Here is a 23742-nt window from a genome sequence, read left to right on the forward strand (position 1 = left end):
AAGCAAGTAAAAGCCGTTTAATTAAAACTTTGTCTGTTATAATTATGATGCGGTCTCCTAAAAGTCGAGGAGTGCTGCATCGCCATGCCGATACACACACTTTATTATAGCAGTTAAACCTCCAATTTTTACACCAGCCGTTATCACGGACACAGCTGCTGCGTGTTTTAAAATAAACGACAAATTCCCATGCATAGGTACAGCAGGATTTACAACTTATCAAGCCCATTGAGTGTAAAAGCTCATACTCTCGGTACGCATTTTCTTGCATCTAATTAACTTGAAACTTTAATTATTTTTTACGTAGTTGACAGCTACATCGATTCGGCTAGCAATAAAAAAAATCTCCTACCAGGGGCTCATTTCTCGAACTAGACTAATATTATTAGTCCACAACAACCATTCCATTTTCGATTGTTTCCATGACAACAAGCTATTAATATTATTATAATATTAGCCTAATGCTGTTCGAGAAATGGGCTCCTGGTGGTCACAAGTCAAAAATAATCGAATTAAAAACATAATGGAATGGAAAAACCTACTCTACCTATAATATAGGTTTAAGACGGAAGGGGACGACCGGTTTTCCATACAAACAAAGTTCCCATTTTCCTCTCTGAATACTGATATTATATTTAAAAAAATGTTACAATAAATTATGTTAAAATATTATCCATAACTTCAATATCCAGGGAGGAAAACGGAAACTACGCTTGTATAGAGAAGCGGTCGCCCTCTTATCCTCTTAGGTGACAACTGCCGCTTTGAAGTTATCAGTTTTGATCTCAGTTCGACATGAAGCATAATAACCTGAATGACCAATCATTAACGACCTCCTAGTCGGTAGTGACCCTGCATATAAAACAGGACGTCCCGGGTTCGAAAGCCGGTAAGGGCATTTATCTAATGTGTTTATCACGGATTCGTACGTTCCTGAGATTAGAGATGTCATTTGTATGTATCTATGTTTTTTTATCTATTTATGTAAGTATAAATATTGTGGCCTAGTACCCATATTACAAGTTTCACTTAGTCTAGGTCGATCTCGCAGGGCTAGGACGATCTGTGTAAGATGTTGTTTTGTTGTTAATTGTATGAATGTTGTTTTCCTACGAATAGGTATTTTTGTTGCCCTTCGAAATAAAACGACAATAGATACTAGATAGTCACTATGTTATAAATTGACGACATGACGACAATGACTTTTATTGGTTATAGAAATTCGGCATCAAATGTTTTTCGCCCTGAATTTACGCGTAATTTAGTACAGGCTCATAAAAGGTTCCGGTTAAAACTTGAATAAATGAACGCGGTTATCACAAATTATTTAACTGCAACGGTCGGCACGCAGCCAGGGTTGTGCTCAACTATTCAGGTCGAGAAAACCGCAGCTCAGTTGTTCATCACAGCTGTAACTTACTCGTACAGCTTAATTCAAAAGAGTTTTGCTCAACTCATTAGCTCTACTTTAAATGCAACTGCTATAGTTTCAACAAAAAGTTTAACAGGTTCCTCGAATTATTAATAACTATTATCAATTTCACTATAAATTTAACTTTCAATGTAATGATAATGTGAACATCAAAATAAGCATCATACGAGGCGGCGCGTTTTAGACATTTATTTTATTATATTAATAAAAGTGGAAAAACTACAAAGTAAATAAATATTATATTTTACAATCTTACACAAATCCATCTAGTCCCAGAGTAAATTTAACAATACCTTTTATAAATAGACAACGTCCATAATTAACTCAGGAACAAATATTCGTGATAAACAAACAAACAAATGCTTAAACCGAGATTCGAACCGAGAGAACGATCACTACTACGAGTACCAGTTGGTAGTAATTACTACGAAGTTACAACTTATCAAGCTCAGTGGGGCTAAGATGGTCGGCTCTTTATTATTTGTCACCATACCTGTCACGTCCTAACAAGTATGTAAGTGCGAAAGTGACGGGCATAGTGACAAATAATAAAAATGGAACCATGATGCCACCGCTGTACACTTTATCTGTACCTATGAAGGTTGACATGTAATTGAATACTACCAATAAAATAAATATGAATATCGGTCCGATTCTAAGAATAAAACACGTTTAAGATCTTTAAAAGATCGATAACTAAATGACATGTCAAAATTGACGTTTATTTCGATTGCGCTGATCTATCTATCCCAATAAGATCTATCTACGATATTTCTAGCATCAAAATGACATTGGTTGCCCGAATCAAGCTGCTTCTGTCAATTATACGTCGATATAGATATCGTTTATCTAAATGAGAACTTATCTAAACCAGAACTTATCGTTATCGTATCTCATTCTTCGAATATAAAAATCTAATATTTTCGTATTTCTATTCGACGGATGGAAAACAAAACGATAAAATGTTATGTTATTTATGTTATTTACGAGATAATTTAATCTATAAATTATGTTTACAGTACATATGGTGCTACTTTACCGAACTAGTCCGATAATTATCACATTACGTAACTATGTCGAAAATTTAAAGGGCCATATGTACCGTAAAATATTGCACGATACATGCGCGAATAGGTTATTCGCAACTCGTGTCGATTTAAAACACTCCCTTCGGTCGTGTTTTAATTTATCGCCACTCGTTTCGAATTTCCTATTTTTGTATCGTAATGTACTATTTGTGTGAAAAAACATCTTTGATATACTACGATACTACGATATACTACGTTTCACAGTAAATATGGCCCTTGCAATTGTTGGCATAGTTACGTAATGTGCTAATTATCGCACTAGGGTGGTAAAGTACCACCATATGCACTGTAATAGTACATTACGATACAATTGCGAAAAGTAAGAAATTGAGTGACGATAAAAATAATTAAAACACGACCGAGGGCAGTATTTTAAATCGACACGAGTTGCGAATTACCTTTTCGCACGTGTATTGAACAACGTTTTACAGTACATATGGCCCTTGAAATTTTCGACATACGCACGTATAGGTAGTGCTAGTTACCTTATGGTTTCATCTCGCTTACATTATACATGATTTTTTTGATGGGGCAATCATGGACAACAAGATAAGTGGTTTCAGCGGTTCTGGAAATTCATACCCTAAGGGAACTCCAAGGGGTCAAAAATTTGTTCTTCGTAGATTGTGACAGATCTCATGCGTTGTATAAGTAACTAACAAATGATGAACTGTCCCTATTGCTATATTTTGTCTTATGCTCATGTAGATTATATAACCACCGACAAACAAATATACGCAGTGCCGGATTAAGAAATTTTGATGCCCTAAGCATTTCTAGATCTTGGTGCCCCCTCTGCCTAGGCTCATCCAGATTACATAGACAACATTGATTTTTTTTTTGTAAACTAAGTGACGTTCTTGGTCGCATTACTGCTGCAATTTGTATTTTCAATCCATTACTTATTTTATCAAGGAAATTAACAGTGCTGCAGCAGTAACGTTGCAACAGTAATGCTGGTGCAGTCGCCATCCTAATGTCACCTTTATCAAAGCATGCGTGAACTAAATGACTGAAATTACCTATATCTATGATTGTGTACTTGCCTTTCCGGCTAACTATGCTATGTGATTAAAACCTGCTTTGGTTCACTTCACAAATAAACCCTAGAAGTAACATGACCAAAAGTAAGTAGGAAAGTTACATAAGGACTGAGGCCCAGAGGCAATTGTAAATTCGTATGTGCGACAGGGAGACAACACGTCGAACGTGGTTCACGGTTGACACTCAGTTGTTTCTACCGTGGCGGGCAATCGTGCGAGGCCGAAGGCCGAACTGTAGGATAGCAGTGCTTGGAATTGAACCAATGGTGGAAATAGTCAAAAAACGAATCCAACGGCCATACTCATAAGGTTGAAGATCCGGAGTGGCCACTTGGCGCTTCCGAGCAAGACCTAAAGGCGGAGTTGCGAGAGAGCTGGGTTTTGTGACTGAAAAGATACCCAGTGTAAGCGAGGACTAAGGTCGAGCTCCACACAGGGTTGAAAAGAGAGCTTTTCTGAGAAGCGCATTCATGTGAGGCCAAAGGTCGAGCTTCAGCAGGGCCGAACTCTGGCAAGAATCTATGGCCAAGTGTCTTAAAAAACTAAGTCGAAAGCTGAGCTCTTCATAAGGCTGAAAGCGCGGTCCGATCGGCGCTTTTATGTATGAGGCCAAAGGCCACGCTGCAAGAAAGCAGAACTTGGAATTGACAAATTGTGTGAATGAGGCCGAAGGCTGAGGTCCTCATAAGGTTAGACGCCTGGGGAGTCTGATGGCGGCGCGCTATAAAAAAAAACCAATGGCGAATTGTAAATAAGGCATAATGCCCAGCCGCGAGAGACGAAAGCCTGGATTTGGACACATGGCCAAAATGTGAGGCTTAAGGCTAACTTTTGCATAAAGTAAAAAGCCGAGTATGAATAAGACCTAACGAAATCGAACCAATTTGATCATGGCTCTCCTGCTGCTCGGAATTTGGCCTCGCTCAAAAGGGCACTTGATTAGAGTTAGTTGCAGCCGATGAAATAGGCGTTTCGAACCGAAGATTTCCTTTGGCAGGATTGGCCCCTAGGAGTTAGGACCCAAGGGTTGATTTAGTTAAAAAGTGGAGCCACCAAGTTTTGTAGTGTACATTTTTAGAGGAGGGGGTGGGCTCTCAACTTTACCTTGATATCTACATCAGTTAAGCTACTAGGCTATGTTTGGTATCGTTTTCGTATAAATCGGGAATGCCGAACTCATTTACGATCACATTGACTCCATTCCGAAGTGAAACATGTAAAATTTTCATTTTTTTTAAATATTCCTCTTCACGCTTCAACCGCTGAACCAATTTAGTTGAAATGAAATTTGGTATAGAGATAATTAGTTTAGACCCAAAAATATAATCAAGAGTTTACAGTTTAGTCCCAAGAAAGGACAGGATAGTTTTACTTAATCTAAAAAAATCATCGCTAAGGATGTGTAAAGAAGGGTGGAAGTTTATGTGGGGAATCAATAACCGCTGCACCTATTTGAATGAAATGTGGTATGATCTACATTTTAGATTTTGTCGAAAATGAGAACAAACGTAACTTAGAACCTAAACTTAAACAGTTATTGACCTCCGACTGACCGACTTCGCCGAAGCTAAAATAAACCTGAATCAAAAATCTGGGTGGCATCACTTTTTAATTACATCTTAGGAAACCAAAGATTAATTCTGCTAAAGGAAACCTTTGGTTCAAATAAAACCGTATGCTTTTGGTTTTCGACCTTCGTGGGAAACGAAGCCCCGAACCTGCACTTTAGCCTTTGATTCCGTCATCAGTTTTTTTATAATAAAACTTTGACAATTAGTTCGCACGAGCTTGGCCGTGTGCAATACGTCGCAAACCAATCTGGTGTGCAAGAGCTCGGGCAGCATGAGTGACAAATTCCGATCCTCGAAAATTTGTTAAGACTTCGGTGCGAATCCGAAGGCCGAGTTGCAAGAGAGCGAAATTCGGACACGACATAATTATAAATTAAGACGAAAGTGTAGATCTACTATTAAATTCGACACTCCGAGAAGGCTGAAGAAAAAGCTCCACGTAGGGTTGAAGACAAGTAGATTTCTAAAACTGAGCTCTACGTTGGGTGTAAGGCCCTTTGGCCCAAAGGCTGACAGATTTGCAGAATGCTGGAAATCAAAAATCAACCACGAACCAATAGGTAAAGTATGATGAAAAAATCAGCATATTGCAAGCCTGATGGAATGGGCCCTCGTAGGGGCAAAGGCTTGCGTTGGAGACGCACTTACGTGCCCTATACACGACGCACAAAGTTTCATGTACTTACAAATTACCCGTTTTTTCCCACGATTTTGGTGCCCCCCTAGACGTGGTGCCCTAAGCAAGTGCTTATTTTGCTTAATGGTTAATCCGGCACTGAATATACGCGTACGAAATCGCAGGCAACAGCTAGTTATGCATACGCCATACGCATGGCTCTAAGCTAAGTACGATTATTACATACATGAAGTACCTACTTTCATGTAAGTATTATGTAGTAAGCAAGTTAGGTAGAAAAATCAAAACGTAAAATTGTAATAACAGTACGAAACCCTCGATGCATGAGTGCGAATTTTCGTATTTTATATGTGAACAGCGTTAATGAATATGTCAGGGAAATGAGACCGCTTACTGATCATATCTGCCGATTACGAAGCCACAGGTCGCGTTTTCTGCACACTCATAACGCGCCTTCTCTCTCAGTCTCCAACGCCCTATACGGTAGGTACATAATTCATTTTTAATCTCATTGCTCACGTTTCAGCTCACGTAAGCCTGTCGACATAAAAGTTCATCGCGTCCAAATTGGAAACTTTTCTTGTCGCTTTACTACGAAAATAACTCTCGTGATGTGTAGCAGAAAAGCTAAACATAATTTTATCTGCTCAAAGCTTACATTAGGCTTACTCGAAGTTTCATTATTTGCATTTAAATTTTAGTTTATAGACAAAGCTTTCATGCTTCAAGTTTGTAGCTCAACAGTTTATAATGAAAGCCATATTTAGGGAACCAAACGAATGAATAGTGTTAGTGGGTAAGCTGGTATTCCGGCTATATAAAGGCATTTACTTGTGTGATGAACAGTTCATGAGTTATGGTTATTTTCTATGCAAGTATTTCATTATATCGTCATTTAGTATCCACGCTAGCACGAAAACTTTACTATTGACGTATAGTTGAACTAGAGCGACTTGTGTCATAATTATGTTACCCTACCCTATCTTTAGATATTAAATATAACCCTTTCACATTTAATATCCTAAAGCTATAAGGTGTACCCGGTTAAGACCGGACTATTTTTCGGCCGGAAAAAAATTCTTACTAACTTTTACCTCTGAAGAAAACAAGTTTTTATTATGAAATCACTTAATGTCCCTTAATAAAATAGTTTAGAAGTTACAAGTGGTTACAATGGTCCCTTACACCATAATCGACACTCACAGTTGAATTACTTTTTTTTTCAAGACACGAAACCGAAAAGCCTTTTTGTACTGAGATTGGATTGGACTTAAATCGACCGGGACATGGACCGTGATTGCCTTTTGTATTGTTTTCAAGCTTCCGATATTTCGACGAAGTTACATGCATCTTGTTGACGGGTAACTGAATATAGCTGGTTGTCAAAGTTTTGTATACCGCACGCTCGAATTAAGGTCTAGTGAAACTAAACCTGGAGTCATTCGACTGTTAAGATCGGACTAATTGCTAATTCAAGGAGAATAAGTAGTCCAAGGAGAAAATCCAGCCTTTTCCATTGAATTTCCACTTATTTATTCACTTTTTTTTTAAACGTTCGTAACACAACTGACACAACTGAGCGGTTACTACAATATGGCAAATGGCGGCACACATTGTATACCAATAACACCAAGAACCATACCAAGATACCGAAGAAACTCAAAAACATGCCCTATGAAGAAAGACTGCACTTCCTGAAGCTCACAACCTTGAAAGAGCGCAGAGAACGTGGAGACCTGATTGAGACATACAAAACACTAACCCAACACTATGACCTCAAAGATTTTCATAAGATGCTAGAGCGCAACAACAACAACCGTCTGAGAGCTCATCAGTATGAGCTGGTGTCTCGCAGGTCCTACAACAATCCTCATAGATACTTCTTTAGCAACAGAGTGGTCAAAGCTTGGAACAAACTCCCAGAGGATATAGTATCGGCCCAAAGTATCAATAAGTTTAAGAATAAATTAGATGCACACAATGCAACTTCTACTCAACACTGAAAACTTTATTGATGACTCTGGATACAGGCATTATCAGTTTTTTCAACTGCCTGCCTGCTTTACAAAATAATAATAAAAAACTACAATAAAATTCCTAATTAACAGCTAAAACGATAAAAAATAACGATGTCCGATTAAATTATATAGAAAACATAAATATATTTCAATCATATTTCATGTCCGTGTATTCTTTTACGAGAATACAGCGATTTTATAAGTAAAATTTCTTTCAGGCGTCCAAAACCATCATTCCGAAAAAACCGTTGGTAGTTTGTATCTTTCATACTTGAGTGCATTGTCATATGCCTTAATTGAAGAATAAAGATTCTCATTGCCATTTTCAAATAATTCACCATTAATAAAATGGGAAACTAAACCAACAGTCGGAATATGGCATAAACAGTTATTCTAGGAAATTGTTTTTGTTTTCAGGTAACTCAAGAACAACAGAATGGCGGTGCCGTCCCGAACCAGTTTGCCTCGGGCAAAGTACTTTTACGAGTTGCCAAACTTCACCAAACTTGGCATTGAGTTATAGATTCCCAACAGCCTTCCAAATACTTGTTTGTTTTGTTCACTTTGACCGTAAACAAAGATATCCTTTTTGATCTATCCGACGTAGTTAGAACTGAAGATATAACTGTATAAAAATTGTGCCTCGGGCATGTTATTTTTAGCGAACATTGACATATATCTAAGAACGGGCATTACGGGCACTAAGAATGGTGCTAAGGAGTGATTATTATTAATATTAATACTATACTAAATAATAATAATAATATACTAATTATTATTAATACTATTCTATAAGATTACACAAAATAAAATAAACTAAGGCGCGAAATAAAATTTTCGCCTTTTATGTTACATCTCTCCTAACACTTTTTGAACAGCGTCTTCTACGAGAATTTCTGAGGTGTTTCTCATAAACATAGTTTTTCTTTAAGTTTGATGAGCTTCTTAATGCCTATGTTAAATATTTAATAATAGACAATTTAATATTGTCTATTATTAAATATTTAACTCTTTTGATGTCTCCACTTTTGTGTATTTGCCATTTTTACAGAAATTTGTCTCCCATATAAAAACCTGTGTCACAGGTTAGATTGGAGAGAGTTCCTGGCTCCCTTAGATAAAATCCAGTGAATTGGTATAATATATCATTGTTGTTATCAGTTTTTTTAGATTATTTTTCTAAATTAAAAAATTAAAATTCAGATTTATTTATTTCATATTTATATTTCGGGTTAATTCTACCCCGACGATCCTTTTCCGATGATACTAGGAGATAAAATATATAATTTATGTTCTCGAAGGGGGACTAGAGCTAGTTAGCAAAGATAGTTGCCCTTTCTTTCAGTAGAAAAATATCCATGTTACTTTTTCATCGACAACATCAATCGATCGACATCAAACAATAAACACGGCTACTTCTTCTTCTTCTCCCTCGCGCTGTCCCGGCATTTTGCCATGGCTCATAGGGAGCCTGGGGTTCGCTTGACAACTAATCCCAAGATTTGGCGTAGGCACTAGTTATACGAAAGCGACCCAGAGGGTAAATTAGGCCTTATTGGGAGTAGTCCGGTTTATAATGAAAGCCAACGAATAATCATTGTTTTTATGGGCGTAATATTTAACAACTTATCTAGTACATAGATAATTTATCTACATAACATAATACAAAAACTTTTATGAAACCAATTTTTCACACTATAATTACATACAGCAATATCGTATCTTCAAAAAGGTTTACTTATCTCACTACCCACTTAACGTCTCCACTTTAAAAGCTCAAAATTACGGTGGTGAGTTGAAATTGAGACGCACCTTATGTCACCGTAGCCGAAGCGAAGTAGGTCAAGTTTGATAGGAGTCCTCTCATACACGCGTGATCCACTATCTGAGGTCTCCAGTTAGATGAGGGGGCCGATAGCGTCCTGCCATAAAAAAGCGTATCTAGGGCGGTCGCAATGCTCACGTTCATCACCATCGGCCTAGTTTATAGACGTGTGTCCCTCAAACCGCAATTTATATCCATCCGCAGACCACTCCGCCTCGCCAATTAATTACCTTCTGTATCTATATTTCAGAACGAAACGGTTTTATTTCATTTGTTTTGATTAAGCTAGCTATTTATTGCTAAAAAAGTCTGGCAACAATCGACCCGTAACTTGAACATATATATGTACATAACTTGAAATATGAAACGACATTCTTAAATTAAGGTCCCAGGTAAGTTTTCCCTTTAACGTATTCCTTTCCCACAAAAATCTGGACAATTTTTACTTATAAAAGGGACACGGCCCGATTCGAACTTTAAGATGCGTAAAATTTCCTAGTGATACGATATGGATTAGATGTGCAGTGTCAAAAGTGACGTTTTTGTTTGAAGAAACGTCACTCGACACTGACATATCCAATCCATATCGTATCTTTAGCAAATATTTGACGCATCTTAATGTTCGAATCGGGCCGACAGTGACTTTCAAGACACGTAAACTCATAAACATAAAAGAAAGCTTTTCTAAATGGTCAGTTAGTCGCAAAGAAATTGAGGCCTTTTTCTTGGCGACATTTTCCATAGATACCTACACATTCGAATTCCACATATACAATACTCGTAATCTAGAATACTTAAGGTAAATACTGTAGAAGTCAAAGTTTGATACTATTGATATATTGGAATGGCAGTTCCGAAAATGTAAAAGTACTTAGTGGCGGGCAACAATCGTTAAATATAAAAAAGAAGGAAAAAATTGCGGTAAGATGAAATCTTCTAAGACACACCGATTGTTACGTGCGTACGTGCAGGCCGAACAAATTCCTTGTTTCGTTTTTATTTTGAGGTTTAGGACGGCACTTCAGGTTATCCCAGCACGGACAACAAGGCACCCAGCACGTACACTGTACGAAATTATCTGCCCCGAGAGAGGGCGCCCAGAGCGGCTTGAGGAAAATGTAAAACGAAATAACTTACGCCTACCTGAGCCGTACGCCGCCGGAGGAAGCACTTTTTTTCTTCATTTTAACACGAGAAAATTGCAAATAAAATGTTTTCTTTAAATAAATTTCGAAGTAAAAGGAATTTCAAGCTATACTAATTTATAAACGAACCCTTTGCCTGTTCAATTGTTCTAGTTGGTTTCCAGAATCACCTTTTGTTCGTTATGTTAGAAAGTTTCGATATTGAACCCACAAAAAGCCAGTTGCCGCCGGTAAATTAACTCTTACAACTTCTGTTCGCTCGGAACACATGCTCCAGTGTACCAGTAGGTACTAAAGACACGCATTTGTAGGAAAAGCGTGTTTCCGCCATAACTCGGGCGACCTCAGACCGCACGATATTAAAACTATAAAGTGCGGCGCGCGACCGATTCTGGGCCCTTTACGAGTGTCGCACTCGCACGGTAGCCACTGGTTACCCAGAGGCTGCTCTGCCTGACGTTTATATATGCTATATTTTACTTAACGGACCTCATGTTACCCACAACTTCGTTTTCTGACTGTTCACACTAATGGAAAAAAAATAACAGTCATACTCCATGTACAAATGGGAGACGTGAAATAAACATATGCGTATTTATGAGACTCCTTAGGGATTCACTCGCTGAAGTTCCCGTGGTAAGTGCGCCGAGGCAAGAAGGGGTGAACATAAAATGACTAAGTTACCGCTCTCAGAAGACATATACAGTCGTAAAAGTGTGAAAGCGAGGTCTTCTTATGAAAATAATCAAGTAGGAATCGATGCTTGTTCCGTATTTTCCTCTGAAGATCCGCTGTGACAAAAAAGAACTTTGTAAATGATTACTTTTCGAGTTACAAACAAAATAATCAAATTTAATAATACTTTACAAGGCAGAGTTCAATAGAGCTTCAATAACGATTAAGGTCTGAGAGTTGTTTGTTTGAAAAGGATGATGAAATGTGTCTAAAATAATTTATGATATTAAAAAATCCGATGCTAGCAGTGCCGCGCATAGCGCATAATATTTATTATGTTAGGGTGCCTTTGGTAGAGCGTTTAGAAATAGTGTAAAATCCATTTTCACGTTACTGGGATCGGGGCGAAAAAAAAAAATGCTACGCGCTAGGTATGTTTTAAGAACAAGTGGGTATGATTTAGGCAAGTTTACCTTACTAACAGTTTTGAATGATTCACGATTAGTTTTACTAGACATAGACTTAAATCGACCGGGATATAAACCAGTAGTGACGTTGAAAGCGAACGCAGCCAACGCGCACGAATGAGGGTAGACCGAGCGCGGTCTGCACAACTTTGACACCACCCGCTATCTCCAGTTACCCGTGAACAAGATGCATGTACCTGCGTCGAAATATCGAGAGCTCAAAAGGCTCAAAAACAATATAAAAGGTAATCACGTTTATATCGCGGTCGATTTAAGTCTAGTAAGTTTACCTTACTGTTATTTTTGATTGCTGATAACAGTGATAATTGATAGATTCAACGAGATGTAGCACCACAACTTGAAGTCTTAATAGTATGACAAACCAGCATCCCGTTTTCACACTCGTTATAGATATTATAGTAGTTTATTCTAAAATAGAGTTATCTAAGTAAATATATTCCGGAAAGTAAATACCTACAAGCAGCCCACGGCATTACAAGGACGTGCACTTACTCCGGTTACTTTATCCTACCTTTTGGGATGGTTTTCAACTTATCCAAATCGATTTTAGCCCCGACAACGCATAACCCACAGGACAAAGCTAAGTTACTTAAATATATTTCGTCTAGTTTGTTTTGCTTGGATTGTGTGTACCTAATTAATAAGTAATTTAATTGACTGCAAAGGTTTAGGTAGGTATTAAGTAATTGAGTTGAATAACTCAATTTCGGGAGTTAAGCACGAGAAACAACGATGTTCATAATTTTTACAGGTAAAAACTAGATATTGCTAAGATGATCGCCTCTTAATTGTCTGTCACTTTCAAACAAGTGGGTGAGTGCGAAAGTGACATATGATATAACAGGTGACAAAAGTGCGACCATTCTATCCGTGCAGAAGTACATATGCAATAAATTAGGCAAAAATTGTGGACTGCCGATAGTGAAGTGTATAATATTTTATTTGTGATATTTAAAAAATCAGAAACTTGTTAGGTTAGTATGACTTGACGGGGGCACTAAAACTACTAGAAATGCTTAAACAGGATTGTTATTAATTGGTTCCAAAGCCCATGCGACAAACTTCCTTTGATGTTTCTTTGCACAAATTTACAATTCCTACCTTTAGTCAATAGCGGACACATATAACTTTCACCAGTGTAAATAAATACCGTAACTGAGAGTCATAACACTGTAAGTGCCATTTTAGTAATTTTACAGGAGAAGGGATTTTGTGTCAAAATGTGTCTTACAAGGATTTTTAGAGAGATCATTTTGTACGTATAAGGTATATTCTTCTAAAAACAAAACAAAAATAACCCAATATACAGTATTCTGCTTTTATGCTCATTTCAAGTTCAGGGAATTACAGTAATATTAAATAACATTAAAAATGTTATTTTATAATTGGCTTCTAGAGCTCTAGATGGGTTTGGTACCAGAATATGCTCGGAACAGAATATGGACTCTGCGGGGACTACATATTTAAGTATGGCCGGAGAAACTCATTGGCCTGTGATTGCTGAGCTCCAGTGCAGTCTATTAAATACATCATCTACGACTGTCCCAAGACAAAATATACCGGAGTTTTCCCTGGACCTGCTTTGCCCTGACGTGAACGCAGCATGATAAATAAAGAAACTAGAAGTTTAATCATAGTACCTTTTCAATAAGCAATTAATTAGTATACTTCCATCAATAACCGACCAGTTTGCAGCCATACGACTAAAAATAAATAACAAATTATATATTGTTTTTTTAAATAAGTTTTAGTCCGGACATATAGTAAAATGCCTTACTATATGTCTACCATTATACATTGTAGTGTATGTACAGTCAGATCCCTGAATTCTCTGGACATGCCTTAAAATGAATTTATTAAACACCAGTAGCATTTTACTGTATTTAACTTACATCAAAATGTTTTGATTATTCAAACATCAATATTAAATAAATAAATAAACATTATATCTAGTTAGCGAGCGATCGCGGTCGCGTGCGGGCGTACGTGCGTCTTGGTTTTGTGCGTGCGACAGATATTGAATTAAAATGTCATTGACGTCGAGGACTATCAAGTGTGCTAACTGCAATATAGTAATTTGTGAAGTGCTTTCATACATTCAAAATAAACACGATGTTATGGACAATGAGAGCTTAATTCGAATATGTTCAACGGCATTCAAAGCGGAAGAGGTGGAGCTTGCAAAAAATCTGCTTTATGATACAATTAAAACGAACAGGAAGAAGATATCGAGAAGAAGAGACGGGAAAATAAACAGGGACCTGGAGGATATTATCGTCGTTCTTAAGGAGGTTGACCCGGAATTATTACCCATTTTTGTTGCACGAGATCTCAGTAAGTTGCCGCCTGTATCATTCGATCATGTCGATGTGACTGCATTGCTTAAGGATATTGTACGGTTGAAAACAGAGGTACAGAACATTAAGAGTACATATGCAACAACAATACAGTTAGAGGAGTTGGAATATAAGTGGCAAAAAAATAAATATGAATCGTTAGTGTTAAATCAGGATAATGTGAACAAAAAGAGGGGCGCGTATTTACTTGATAGTGGTCCAATGGCGTTTTTAACATCAAACAATTACCAATCTATAATTATTGATAATGACAACGGGCAAGCAATGAGTCATCAAACAGTTGAGTCGCAACGGCTAACGGAGTCACCGGCGCAAGCGCAGTCCGTGTGGCGGACGGGGCAGGCACCGTCTCCGTCTATTGCAGATAACTCGTCATTGCTATCTCGCTCGCGCTCACGGCCCGAAAATGAATGCACCGTAACATCGAGGAGTGATCCCAGTGAAGATATTCGCAAGCGATTATCAACTGAACGTAGTAAAGATATGGTTACTATTCCCGAGGACAATCAAGAACATGTTAAGTTGAGCGAGGAGGTATGTGCATCGACGGATGTAAACAAAAGTGTTCATTTATCGAAGCGGCAGTCTTATTCCGATGTAATGAAAAATGGAAACGAATGGAAATCAGTGGAGAGAGATGAGAAGTGGGAATTGGTGCAGCGTAGGCGTTTGAGGAATCGTTTTACTGGGGAGCTCGGGCGTGCGAATCTAGACGTCAAAAATAAATTTAAGGCGGCCGAGGGAAAAACTGCTGTGTATATTTCAAACGTGCACAAGGACGTATCGGAAGTTGATATCAGGGAGTACATTCTTCAAAAAACAAGTGAGGAAGTGACGCTTATTAAAATGAGAATGCGACAGCCGAGGGAATATCAATCATACAAGATGTTTGTTTCAAGTAGTAAGCTCGAGATGTTTATGGACAGCTCTTTGTGGCCGGCGGGTGTTGTTTTCAGACGTTTCGTGAACTTCAGGGACACGAACGATGTTAAAGTGAGCCCCATTTGAATATACGAGACAACTGCCCTTCCTGTGTAATTTTATCTTTAAGCCTTATATTTAGTATTTTTTTGAGATTAAATTAAATTAAATTTATTTATTTTTGATCTTATCATTTTGCATTTGTCTAATAAAAATCAGTGAAAGTAATTTAAATATAATTTGGCCTAATACCTAATAACTATGACTCACCCTCCTGAGTCGTTATTGTGTAAATTAATAAGCTTTAATTGTAAATCTTTAAAACGGTCGATTGAGGGCGTAAGGTCGCTATGTTTAGAGGCGGATATAGTAGCACTACAGGAGACCTGGTTGTTACGACACGACCTCCCGCTACTTGGCACGGTGCACAGTGACTTCGCGTTCACGGGAACTTCTGCAGTAGACACCGAGGCAGAACTACTAATGGGACGACCGCATGGGGGTGTCGCTATCCTATGGAGAAAGAACGCGTTCCCGGACGTCACCATTCTCAAATGTGATAATGTACGGTTGTCAGCCATCAAAATAATATTGAATAATATATCTATAATCATATTTTGTGTATATATGCCTGTCAATTCGATTGAGAACTTACCAATTTTTACGGAATGCTTAGGGGAAATAAATGCTATTATAGAAGAGAATGCAGACACGGAAAGTATTTATGTGCTTGGTGACTTTAACGCGCATCCAAAAGAGCTATTTTATAATGAGTTAATTCAATTTTGTGCTGATCAAAAATGGTACTGTATTGACGTAGAAAGGCTAGGCGTGTCATCAGGTACATACACTTTCGTGAGTGAAGCGCATGGTTGTAGTAGGTGGTTGGATCATTGCATCGTCACAGGATCTGCTCGGGATACTGTATTAAATATATGGGTAAAGCAAGATGTGTACTGGTCCGACCACCTGCCGCTAGTCATTGAGTGTGATGTAGGTAACGTGCATATTAAAAATAATATAACGCAGGCGCCACTACATAATAACAGTGTAATCTGGGGGTATAGACAAGATGATCAGGTTGAAATGTATCATAACCTTTGTCATGAGCAACTGAAGGGTTTGCATTTCCCCTCTGAGTTAATGATATGTGCTAACAGTATATGTCGTACATTAGAACATAGATTCGTTTTGGACAAAATGTATAATGAAGTAATTGATATTTTAACTAAAGCAGCCGATCAGTCGAGTAAGAAAAAGAAATGTAACAAAAAGAAGGAATATATTGTAGGGTGGAATAAATACGCATCTTGTGCTCACAGGGAGGCTCGGCAAACATTTTTAAAGTGGGTAGAGGCTAGAAAGCCTTCATCGGGACCTATCTATGAAGACATGTGTCGGAGTAGGCGGGTCTTTAAATCCAAGCTTAAATGGTGTCAGGATAGGCAGGAGCAAATAAAAAGAGATCTTCTCGCAATGAACCATGCCGCGAAGGACTTTAAAGGCTTTTGGAAAAATACCAAGAAACTCAATGTGGTACCCGGGGTCCCTGTGAGCATCGGAGGCGTGGTTGATTCCAGGGACATAGCCAACAACTTTAAAGAGCTGTTTGCAGTAAAGTCACCACTTGCAAGCGGCCAGGAGGAGGAGGTGTTCGATGGTGGGACCATTGTGGGAGACAGTACCATTACATTCACTGCTAAAGATGTGGCAGAAGTCATAAAGGCCATGCAGCGCGGTAAGTCTCCGGGGCACGATGGTCTCAGCATTGAACACCTCAAATACGCGGGAGTTCATCTTCCTCGCGTGTTGGCTATGTTCTTTACGTTATGTTTACGACATGCGTATCTGCCGGATCGTCTAATGAGAACTGTTGTTGTGCCCATTATCAAGAACAGAACGGGCGACGTGTCTGATATCACTAACTATAGGCCTATATCACTAGCTACTGTAACCTCAAAGGTGCTCGATAGCCTACTTAATGAACAGCTCAAAAAACACATTAAGCTGCATGACGCACAATTTGGATTTAGAGCTGGTTTGTCCACTGAGACGGCAATTGTGTGTCTTAAGCGGGCTATCGGATACTACAAGGACAGGAAAACACCGGTCTATGCCTGCTTCCTGGACTTGTCTAAGGCTTTTGACCTGGTTGCTTACCGCCTATTGTGGGAAAAGCTAAGCAGTACTACCGTGCCAGCTGAATGTATTACCCTTTTAAAATATTGGTATGGCAACCAGGTCAATCAGGTGAGATGGTTGAATACAATGTCCGACGAATATAGGCTTGAGTGTGGTGTCAGGCAAGGGGGGTTGTCGTCGCCTATTCTGTTCAACCTTTATGTAAACCAGTTGATCGAGGAACTCAGCAGCATGCATGTAGGATGTCATATTGACGGTGTCAGTATCAATAATATTAGCTATGCTGATGACATGGTGCTGCTGGGACCCTCCATCAACGCAATTAGGCAACTGGTTAACAAATGTGAGAATTATGCCGAACAACATGGCTTGAGGTACAACTCTAAAAAGAGTGAAGTTATGATATTTAAATCGAATAAATATAACCCGACAGTTGTGCCTCCGGTAATGTTGGGCGGCGTTCCACTAAAGGTAGCGGACCAGTTTAAATATCTAGGGCACATAGTCACGCCGGACTTGCGAGACGATGCGGATATAGAGAGGGAGAGGAGGGCCTTGTCTGTGCGAGGTAACATGATTGCCCGCAGGTTCGCTCGGTGTACGAAGGAAGTAAAAATCACATTATTTAAGGCTTATTGCCAAACCTTCTACACCAGCAGCCTGTGGGTGAGTCATACGCAGCGCACATACAATACGCTCAGGGTTCTATATAATAACATATTCAGGATGCTGATGAAGCTGCCGCGACGTTCCAGTGCGTCGGCTATGTTCGCAGAGGCGCGCACTGATGGCTTTCACGCCGTCAGAAGGAAGAGAGTAGCGTCACTGCTGAACAGAGTACGCGGCAGCTCCAACACCATCCTGAGCATGTTCGCTGAGCGCTTGAACTGCCCCATGACAAAACACTGGGTAGAAATCATCACTGGCCAAACAAAGTGATGATTTCTACCTAGTGCCGCTAATAATTAATTAATTTAATTTATTTTTGTAATCATTTATTATGTTTGTAGCTGCTAAATTTGTTATTTAATCTATTTTTAGTATTTTTTGTAATGTGTCTTATGGGTGCCTGATATACCTGAAATAAATTATTTTTATTTTATTTTATTTTATTATTATAGGACATTATTACACACATAGACCTTAGTCTTAGTGGGACTTATCCCACGGTAAGCTCAATAAGGCTTGTGTTGTGGGTACCTAGATAAAGATATACGTAATATATACATATTTATAAATACTTAAATACTTACATAGAAAACAACCATGACTCAGCAACAAATATCCATGCTCATCACACGATTCGGGTCTATCGGCTTCATAGGCAGGGTCACTAAACACTAGGCCAGACCGGTCGTCAATATTGAAATCTAAAATCAATTTGCAACAAAACAAAGAATTGTAGGAACGAACTAAAATGTTGCAAGGTAAAAGCTGTGTTATCGCTCGATTTCTTTTCATGTCAAATAGTAATAGTGCAGAATGTCGTTGACCGGGTCGGAGCACACAGCTAAGTGGCGGTCCCCCCACACTGCCAGCCCAAACACACGGCCCTGGTACGTGCCCTCCACTACCTGACTTACGAAACTTTGCAATAAGCCGTGACTTTAGAATGCTAACGTGCCTCCACTCTTTAACTTCCTTAACAGAAAGCAGAAGAAAGTTGAACAAACCATGTCTCTCATACAATTATTACTCAGTCGGCAACTAAGTTTCATGACAGAGAAAAATGTCAAAACTTGATTTGACCTTGTTACTTTTTTTGCGCAGTTTTACTGTTTAAAAACTTTGCGTTTAGCATTAAAAATCTTCTAATACACCACGCAGCTGTCGACAAAGATAACAGGAATTTAAAAAAATAAATTAAGGATTCCGAAATTTGAAATATTTAGAAACGCCACGTAACCTCCTTAAATCCCTCCATTAGACGTTGTTTACGTAGTCGGTGCGCAAATCTTCAGAGGTCGACTCACGAAAATACCCCATGAATATGCGATGACACAAACCGTACATACTCTTTCCATTTAGAAACCGTAATGAAAACTCACGCACGCGCGTTGTTTGGATTGTTTGCTTATTAACTAACAGATTTTACGGGCCAGGTTGTATAAAACATGTTATAAGAACCCGTAATAGAAATTTTGGACGTAACTACACTATTTTTAATTATTTGTAATCAATTTAGTATGGTCGAAATTGGATATAATGATGGCTATACAAGTTTTATGACAGTTTTTACGACAGGACTCCACAAAAAAAATTACTACATGTTTCATAATAAAATTTGTAGTAGTGCGGTGTATTCATCTACACAATAAGCCGACAGCTAGATTGCATAGACTACAAAAGCCCCTTTATAGTCAATTACGAGCAACGAGCAAATGGACTACATTAGTGTTTTTCTTTCGGCAACTTTTATTCTGTTTTAACTATGACCTAAATGAACCTACTGTTTATAGGCAACGAAGGTGATAGGTATTCTTTGATATCTGAAACATTGACAACATTGAGAGTACTGTCTGGACTCTGCTCCCTTATTTAATGTTTTATAGACTTGCACTGGGTTAAGTACAGTTAAAAGATATAATTGTGACCCATTTCGTACATTGTCACAGTCATAATAGTATGAGGGCTTTAGCGACTTTCATGTTGTTTGTCACCGTGACAAAGTACGAAATGGGTCACAAATTAAATCTTTTGACTGTACCTAGAGACGTAAGTGTTCGTTCAGCTCTCTTTCAACAAAGTGAAAGTTTTATAGAATCAGAGATTCTATAGGCTGTCTATATCCTGAATGATTTCCGGCGATAGAGGCGACATTGACAATCTTCCGAATACGCTGGAATCCCAGAAATAGAAGTTATGAAATGGCTTGCAAGATTCAATTCTCATCATGAATTCATGACCTACTAATTCATTAGGAAAATTGATCATTGTGTTAGTATTTTATATTTTATTTAGATATTGGATTTACAATTAAAAAGACAATGTTGTACCATACGAGCCTCTGAAATGACTCGATAGTTAAATAGCATGGAAGCCAATTGTGATTTAACAATTTGTTACGGCTTTGATCGTGTTTTGATACAACCTTGAAGTTTGAAATACAATCAAAGTTGTACGTGAGATACGCATCAATCACCAAGACGATCGGCAAGGTCGTATCAAAACAAGTTCAAAACCATCACACATTTAATGATCTGAATCGATCTTTTGTTCCTAGATTTAATATTAAATAAATAACTAAATTAAATGATATTATTTCGGATAAAAATCCATACTTGTTTTTTACATTTACATATTAAATAGACCAAATACATAACGCTGCTTTCATCAGCCAGGTAAATAAATGCTAAATCCAATTTAATGTAAGTACCTACGTAATTATAAATGGCTCTCGAATTTCTTCACGCAAAACTATTTCAGAAAAGGGTGGGATATTTTTTTTAAATTGACTTCAACGAGGGGCTCGGATCACAGCAAAGAAGCCGAAGTTTATTCGATTTGAGGTCAAGTGGCTGTACTGTATCCAGTAAACAACTGTCAACTTCAAGTACGCAGGCGTTTCTGTAAGTTGGGTAAGAGCACGCAACTTGAAAAATTGATTCAGCACAACTCTAATTTGTAGTATAGAAGTATTTTTTACAAATAGAAATATTTTTTACAAATAGAAATATTTAGCCGCTACTACGAGGTGTATTATAGATGAAGCGTGTAATAGTAAGTTGGGCGGACATTGACCAGGGAATACGTAACGATATTGGTTACTATAGGTATACAACATACTTTTTCGAAGTTCATTCATTCAGTGTTGCCATGTGGTGAATCAAAAAATATTTGAGATTAATATTCAAAGGGCTTGCCACAAAAAATAGAAATTTCATCGCCTGCCTCCATATCCGATCGCTCTTACATATTCCAGCGATACAGAGGCAGATAAAGAGAAAGACATTTTGATGTTGTTTTTCGCGATATGGCGTCAGTAGTAATCTGTACGGATAATTTTGTTGTAGTGGTATCACTTCAGTTATCACTGGCGTCATAACGCCATCTGACGGTATGTGTCAACGTTAAGAACTGACTATTACAAGGGAGTTCTTATGCATGTTTCATTTTTTTTCATATTTATTTAGGGTAATTAAAATTTTCTTTGTATACTATTAGAACTAATTAATTTTTTTCCAGAAAATAATATATTTTATACTTTTATTTCAGTATTATTCTTTGTATAGTATAATAAATAAATAAATAAACAATTTTATTATATTTATCTTACCTTAAAAAATAATATACGATATTTTGACACAAATTGACTTAGTTCCACAGTAAGCTCAATAAGGCTTGTGTTGTGGGTACTTAGACAATAATAGATATAATATATAAATATTTTTAAATACATAGAAAACACCCATAAGTCAGGAAAAAATATTCGTGTTCATTGCACAAATAAATGCACTTACCGGGATTCGAACCCGGGACCATTGGATTCATAGGCAGCATTCACTACTCACTAGGCCAAACCTGTCGTCATATCATCGGTGTATCTGTATATTAATGTCGCACTAGAAGGCTAAAAGAATACTAAAGAGAGACCTCTCTTTAGTTTGTTTTAGCCTTCTAGATACAAAATTCACAAAAGTGCCATAATTGCATCTCCACTATTATGTACATATTATAATATGTTGTGTTCAGGAACCGCAAGCCACGATAGGCTTTGGGGCAACGTTGCTCTGTCGCGGAACTCGCGGATATAAGGATTATGAGGTGGCGTCTCCGAAATATCTTTTATAAACAACAAAACAAACACATTTTATAGAGTTGAACCAAGTAAACCCTACATGGCATTTGCAATGACAAAGTGTGGCAATGTCATAATTAATGTCAAATCTATTAGAATAATTTATGACGTCTACAATGACACTCCTCATTTTGTTCTGTTCAAGTCGGTCGTTAGCTTAAACAGGCTCTAAAAAGATAAAATGAACGAAAACTTGCGGTAAATGAAAGCTTTTTTTTTTACACGCATGTCACGCAACCGAAGTTTAATTTTTAATTCAGAGCCAAACTAGTGTTGGGGGCCGACGGCTATGTTATCGTTCGATATCAAGTAACATGCGAGATTCGTCAATATTGTTTGCAATTGATACTTCATTACAAATAAAACGTCATCTCGACTGATATTATAATAGAGGCCCAATTAAATTGGTTCGTTTTTTAGAGATATTCGAAATTTGCATGTATTTTTCACCGCACCAGCTGGTAAAGGTTCTCTTGATTGTTCAAAAACTAATGAGAAAAGTGAATATTTGTGTTTTTTTTTCATTCCATGCAATTGAGGTTTCAGGCCAATGAAAAAATTAACTTGTACCCCAAAAGGACAAAAATATATATCATCGTATCTTATGCTTATGCTATATACTCGTATTAATTTGCACGGTCACAACCCTATAATTGCTTAACGACATGTGTCACCATACCCATGTCGTTGTCGTTATGCTGGTCGTAAAATGCGCTTTTTGAACACATTATAAAGTGTTCATGATCTTGTGTGTAGATAAATAAATATAGTATACTAGTAATACTATGAACAGCTGTAAAATAAATACATGATTTATAATCATGAAGAAACGAACATATTAATTTAACGTTCAATAAATTTAAGAAGAAAGATGAATTTATACACTCCAATACGTTAGTCCAAAATTAAATTAAGTATGTTTAAGGTTCCACGTATGTATACCTACTAGGTATAGTGTATACCATGACTATTAGGCTGTATACTTAAATTATCTTTTATAAAGCCAAATCTAGACGAAATGTTAAATATATGTAGATTTTGTTTTGCGGAGGATGCGCAGCCACTATCGGCCTTCCACAAGGGGACTCCATCACAAACCTCATTTGGCATACAGCCACCTACAATGGCTGGTGTGGATGGAGGCGGTTTAAAATACCTGCTTTTTTACACAACAATTTCGAAGCAACTTCCCGCGACGGAATTTAAACAAGAGTCACCGGTTATTTACTTCGAAATAGCTTTCCGCTACCAACTAGTATTTTAAATTACTTTTTGCAGTTTAGAAAAAAGAATGAACCATAACTGGTTAACGCCCAGAATACGAGTAGTTATGTTAGGTTAGGTTTAATATGAATTGTATCTATCGCAAAAAGCTTAACTGCTTGAATAATAGACGATATAACATACATATATTGTCCAGCCGACAAAATACAGCGGAGTTCCATCCATCTCCTCAGTGCCCGATCAATCACAATATAATGTTTGGGTGTTTTTACCATAAAAGATACCCAAACAATATTACCATTAAATAAAATAGTAAATAATAAAAGTTAAAATATAATAGTATAAAATGATCAGTATGAATGTTCCAGTTAGGTGCAT

The sequence above is a fragment of the Cydia pomonella genome, chromosome 4 (assembly GCF_033807575.1).
Source record: "Cydia pomonella isolate Wapato2018A chromosome 4, ilCydPomo1, whole genome shotgun sequence".
Classification (NCBI taxonomy): domain Eukaryota; kingdom Metazoa; phylum Arthropoda; class Insecta; order Lepidoptera; family Tortricidae; genus Cydia; species Cydia pomonella.